Raw genomic sequence first — 6,056 nt, forward strand, 5'->3', positions numbered from 1 at the left:
GGTTTTCTCAAATCAGTAAACTACAATTATTACCATAATTTGCCTCAGACATGGATCATCCCATGTACTCAGTTAACATTAATGTAATCAGTGACTTCTCTTAAGCAAAGTCACTCCACTCATATATTATTATTATGGGTTCAAAAGTGGCCAGCAAATGAGCCCATAATAAACTATTCCATAAATACCGTAATCTCTTATTTGTTTTACCCATGTCACTTGTCCCCTTCAGCTGAATCTACTACAGCATTCTCAAAGAAACAAACATTAGCAATACACATTGACTGTAGTCAGACAGAGGTCAGACACAGGTCAACAGGTTCCAGAGGTGCCATAAAAAGACCATAAAGTTAGCCATCTATAGCTGTGGAAAGAAGTAACACCAGTTCTCAACACAGGAAATTTCACACAGGTTATTCACATTATCAAAGTAACCTTCACATTTTCCCATCAACACAACGCAACAGCATCACCACTCATAACCTGTAAACACAGTTGTCCTCACACATAAACCCAGAAATCCTGTAGTAGGAAAAAACATCAACCAGTTGCCCCGGTATAAATCGCATCATCAATTCACATGAAGAACTGGCATGCTGCAAGAAAAGAAAATGCAAATATTAGCGCTTGCGCAGGCGTATGCATACTTTGTCACAGTTATCTCTGTGAGCACACAAGCTAGTGAATGACACACACATAGTAAATTCACAGACACAGAAAATGGCATTTAAAATGTTAAATCATCATGCAACCTCGAGTGTTGCTGTCATCTTCCTGCTTCTGTAAAGGGAAGCACACACAGACTCATCTGCACCCCTGCCAGGCGGGGGTCAACTTCACACAGTCGTGTTACATCAGTAAAGTCTTGTCAGCTTTTGTCAGCTTTTACCAGTCAGTCAGTTTGTTTTCCTTTCACTCACTCATTCATGCATTCATTCTTTCTTTCTTTGCTGATAGTGGAACCTATCGTCGCATTTAGTTTCCACTCTCAGCAAAATGACGTCATTTCAAAAAGAAAAAGAAGAACTTTAGTTTGGATTACATCGCTGAATCCTTTTGGACTGGGACTGTCATTTAATAATTGTCCCAAATAAGTGGCTTTCTCCAGAGTCCATTTAAATGTGGAGAACTCACTTGGCACAATTTTCTCGACGATGTGTAGCGCTTTTAATTCCCGACGTGCAGATCTGCTTAAAGAACAGAGATTATCAAACAAAACTTTCAGTGCACTGTGAAAGTATCAAAATAAAAAAGGCCTTGTTAAGTCATGACACAAACTCCTCATCTCAGGTAAATCATACCATTAGCATGGTTCATCATACCATCATACTAATCGGCAGGCTCAACTTCACAACAAAAGAAAAATCATCAGCTAGATTCACTCCAAATCAACCATCAGCTGCACAACACACAACATAAGCCTAATGTCTTATTAGCTATGAGTTTAATTACCAGGTCTGTGCTCTTCACTCATTTAGGCCACAGATCTATTTTATTCAATTTTCCTTTTCCCTTCATCATAAAACATGTGACATGCTGTCATGCACTTCACAAAAGACGTTTGTTCTGATGTATTCAGAGTTGTGTATCTAAATACAGGATTCACTCGCACATCAAAACAGGAAACTCAGTGTTTTAGAGTCTCCACTCAACACACAACAACTCCAACACATCTCATTCACTCGTGCTAGAATTCAGTCACCTTTCATTAATCTAAAACCAATCAACTAATTTGCATCTCAGCTATTAACCCACTAAGTTGACAGGACGACAGAAAAGCATGTTCAAAATAGTATCACAAAAGACAATTTCCCTCATACAGTAAATTACATGTGCTGCCTCAATCAAGCAGGAAGCTTCTCCCAATTTACCATTTTAACAACTAAATTTATTGTCTGATCACTGGTTGGTCAAACCAGGATCTTTTTTCCCACAAAAGTTAAATTGTTGTCCTGCAACTTGGAGAGTCAATTTTTTGCATTGGATAAATTCAGTATTTAATAACAAGTGTCTGCTAAATTGACACTATTTTAACACTGATGAAAGATAACAAGCTAATTTTCATTGCATGGGTTTGTGTTATTAGGCAGGTCTAATGCATGTCTGTGGAGCTGCATCTCCAGCAGAGCATGTTCTTAAAGCTGCCTTTCCTACACACTTCTCTGCTATTATTTAATCATTTCTTAACTAATGTGCTATGAGTCTTCATGAGTCATTTTGTGTTTGGAATTGTTAGTAGGGTTAATGCATGTTCTGCTTGTGTGTGTGTGATTTTGTATATGTTTCTATTTTCGCAATGTTTCAGACTCCGTCTCAATTTTCCAACTTAAGCAGTCAGTTTTCTTTTCCCCAGGTTTGCTAACCCAAATTTTGATTTCCCACATTAAATAATTCCTATGTGTTCTCACCTAGTCTTCTCACTCTGTTGTCCTCTCCCACTTCAACAGTCCAACAGCCGGCAGTTCTCCTTCAGCTTTGTCCTGTGTCCCACTGTCTCTTCTTGCCATTTTACTCCACAGGTGGCAAATGTCAAACTCCAACTGTTCAGTTCTCCTCAAACGTTTTCTTCACATGCACAGTGAAGTCACAGCCACTCTCACTATTGTCCTCTGATGCGGTTGACTTCGTGCTAGTGGCTGAAGTGCTGCTGCTGCTGCCTTCCTGGGCGACTTCTTAGCAGCTGCTGCCGGTTTCTTGGCTTTGGCCGCGGCGGGCGTCTTAGCTTTGGTCTCAGTAACCCTGTTCATCTTGAAGGATCCGGAGGCCCCGGTGCCCTTGGTCTGCACCAGAGTGCCCTTCGCCACCAGACTCTTGATGGCGGTCTTGACACGAGCCTTGTTCTTGTCCACATCGTAGCCTCCGGCAGCCAGAGCCTTCTTGAGGGCGGCCACGGACAGGCCGTTGCGCTCCTTGGAAGCGGCCACGGCTTTCACAATCAGCTCGCCCACGCTGAGGCCGACCTTCTTGGGCTTGGAAGTCATCGTCTTCTTCTTCTTGGCCTGAACCTCGGCGCAGGGCGCAGGGCGTGTTTATGATGGAGCCTTTCCCACCACAGCGCTGGCACGTTGAACGCATCATGAAGGGTCCATTTCTTTCATGTCGCCAGCCGCATGTGGCTTGCCCGAGTCACTCAGTCCTTTTTGAGCATTTCAACATGCTGCCACCGCCATCTTGCTCGCCCCTCCGTGGAATTCATCCAATCAGACAGGAAGATGGGTTTGCTTTCTTCTGCTGCTGCTGTTTGTCCACATTACTGCTGCTTTGCTGGGACTTTTTGTGCTCAGGACTTGCTGCTGTCTCTTTATCATGTTATTGCTTTGGAGCTGCATTCCTTATCTTCAGGGAGGAGTGAGCTCGCTTGTGAGGTTGAGAAACACATGGCACTGTAAATAAGTCAGCCAGAAACTTGGCCTGCATGTTTCCAATGATGTTAAACTATAACTTTCTTCCGACCGCTGCATGTGGAAAATTGATTCAGGTCTGCTTTTCACCTGAAAGTGACAAACTAAGACATTTCATTATTATCATCACTGCTTAAGCAACACACATCTCTCTCTCTCTCTCTGTCTGTGTTTGTGTGAACAATCCTTTCTTAAAAGCAGAAAATGACATTGTAGTTGTTTTTCGGCTGATCAACACAAAACCTTTTTCCTATGATTATTTCTCTTCGTCTACAATGTAGTAATTTGTCTCTTTTTCACTCTTTTTTTTCTTCCTTTACAATAGCTGGTGGTCTGCAAAATCACCGCTCTCACTCACAATCAGAGGCAATCACTTTTGCACAGTGCACAAAAACACTGTGATGTCAGACACATTCACACTCACTTTTTCATCTGCATAAATAAACCATATGGCTGGAGATATGTGCCATGGTGATCCATAAGCATGATCACCAGTTTATTTAATTATTTTTAATCCAACAAAACAAATAAACAAAAACATGATGCTGATGCTACACACACACACGAGTCAAGGTGCAGAAAAACTGCTCATGGAAACGCTGCACACTCTCTGTTTCCCTCTCTTTGAGTAGTTCTCAGACAGCTCTTGATCTGATAATGTGTAGCTTGCTCATCAGCTCAAAAAACAAAAACAAAACTGCAACGCGACATCACACAGTAGTTGCATGCTCTGCCCACAGTGGCAAAGTCTTACACTTTCATATTCAACTCAGCTTCTCCATCATGTACTTTTAGATGTTTCATACAGGGTTGAGCATATTAGTTGTTTTCACAGATGTGCTCTATATCTCAACAATGGCTCATAATAAGACGACAGTCTTCCACACAGGTCAAGTGCCTCTATGCACTTCATTAGTTTAAATATTTATCTATATCACTTCACCTCACATGTCATCGTACTGAATTTAAGCAACCACAAGCGTAATGTAGATGACTTTTAACAACTATCCACCTCAATTACGTCTATGGTCTGGCACACAGGCTGAAGAGTTAACGTTTTGTGTCAGCAAGGGGTGGGGGGACAGCCACCCACCAGAGCATAGCTGCTGATGTGGGCTGGCCTTCTCCACACGCTCTTCAAGGCTGGTGTGTTTTCTGAAAACTTCTAACATTTTAATCTCTTCCATTTTTAAGCCTGCGATTAACCGCACGGCTCAGGTCCGCGCGAAACCCGCGTGACCGCGCTCGCGTGAACCCGCGCAGCTGTGGAGCCATCGCTCCCTCTCTTTTTTACATAAATACTTTGTGCTGCCAGGAGCAAAGTCCAGCACAAACGTCTGTCTCCCTCCGACTCACTCTTGGTTGCTTAGAAACCCATGATAACAACAACAGTCGGTGTTACAGACCACGTGTTCTGCTCCGCACACACTCACACAACAACAACAACAAAAACGACGACGACGACAACAATGACAACAACACAAAATAGGCCTACTCCGGACTCACACCGGACCGCTCGGGACCCTGACCCAGTTGTGGGACGCTCACCCACTCGCGCGACAAAACCCAATGAAGGGATGCTCGGGACACACACCCAGGGCGATTTCAAAACCGGACACTCACCGGACGCTTGGGACCCTTGGGCGATTTAACCAAAACTTATTTTTCGGGACACTAACCCAGTTATCGCTCCACAAAGCAGCGAACTTCTCAACGCCTCACAAAATGGCGGAGACTGCACAACGACACGGTTATAGAGTCGGCCTCTTTAAACTTACTTGGCGTTGCTTAGCGTGTAATATCAGCCTGAATCCCGCCGATCGCCATTCATCGAGGAGAAAGACAGACAGCGAATCCACAGGAACTTCCTGGCTGACGTCAGTCTTTCAGCGTGCCTCCCCCCCCTCGGTGAATGCGATCCCAGGGAGCCGGCATCGAAGGACCAATTAATGTTAGGTTTGTAGCATAAACCTATTCGCTGGAACGTTAAGACAATATAATTACACTGCTAAGCAAGACACAAATAGGCAAAGTTCTTCATGTTACTCGTGCACGGGAGAGAACCGGACAACCGCTTGACTCCAGTTGGTCTCGTCCGTCCTCCCGTAACACTGTCCTTTTATTGAGGTTACATGAATATGCATAGGTTCATTAACATACGACGTCTACATACAAACAAAGAGTACCTTGCCTGTGTGTGTGTGTGTGTGTGTGTGTGTGTGTGTGTGTGTGTGTGTGTTGCTGATCAAAGGGTCAAACATCCTTGGTCAGGAAGAGGGTAGCCTCCCCCTCACCCTAGATGGTTCATCCTAGATAACACGGTGAGGAAGTCCTGCAGTTCATCTAAACAAAGAGCACTTAGACTAGAACAGACGTAGCTACGTTAATCCTACCATAAAACAATAAGACACGGTATGACCTCTCATGCTCCCAAAGTGCTGTCTAATACACACAAAGTTTGCAGACTATCAAGGATCAAAACCTCTACCAATCTACAACTAATTACAAAACTCTAAGCATATATAAGTAAATATTTCTAAGCATAAATGACAATCAACAATACAAATCTAACACTATCCCTACAAGCTTTGACCAATCAAATGAAATTGTTCTTCAGCTAAAAGGCTCGGATTATTATTTTTTTTCTTTCAAGTA

General features: G+C 43.2%; 1 pseudogene; it reads right to left on the reverse strand.

Annotated features, from left to right (window-relative positions):
- Positions 1-1,938: 1,938 nt before the first annotated feature.
- On the reverse strand, positions 1,939-3,078 carry LOC146609964 (histone H1-like; annotated as a pseudogene).
- Between the last annotated feature and the right edge of the window lie 2,978 nt (positions 3,079-6,056).

The sequence above is a fragment of the Diplotaxodon limnothrissa genome, linkage group LG22, assembly GCF_057381915.1.
Source record: "Diplotaxodon limnothrissa isolate DT_005_m linkage group LG22, D_limnothrissa_male_GT1.1, whole genome shotgun sequence".
In the NCBI taxonomy this organism is placed as follows: Eukaryota; Metazoa; Chordata; class Actinopteri; order Cichliformes; family Cichlidae; genus Diplotaxodon; species Diplotaxodon limnothrissa.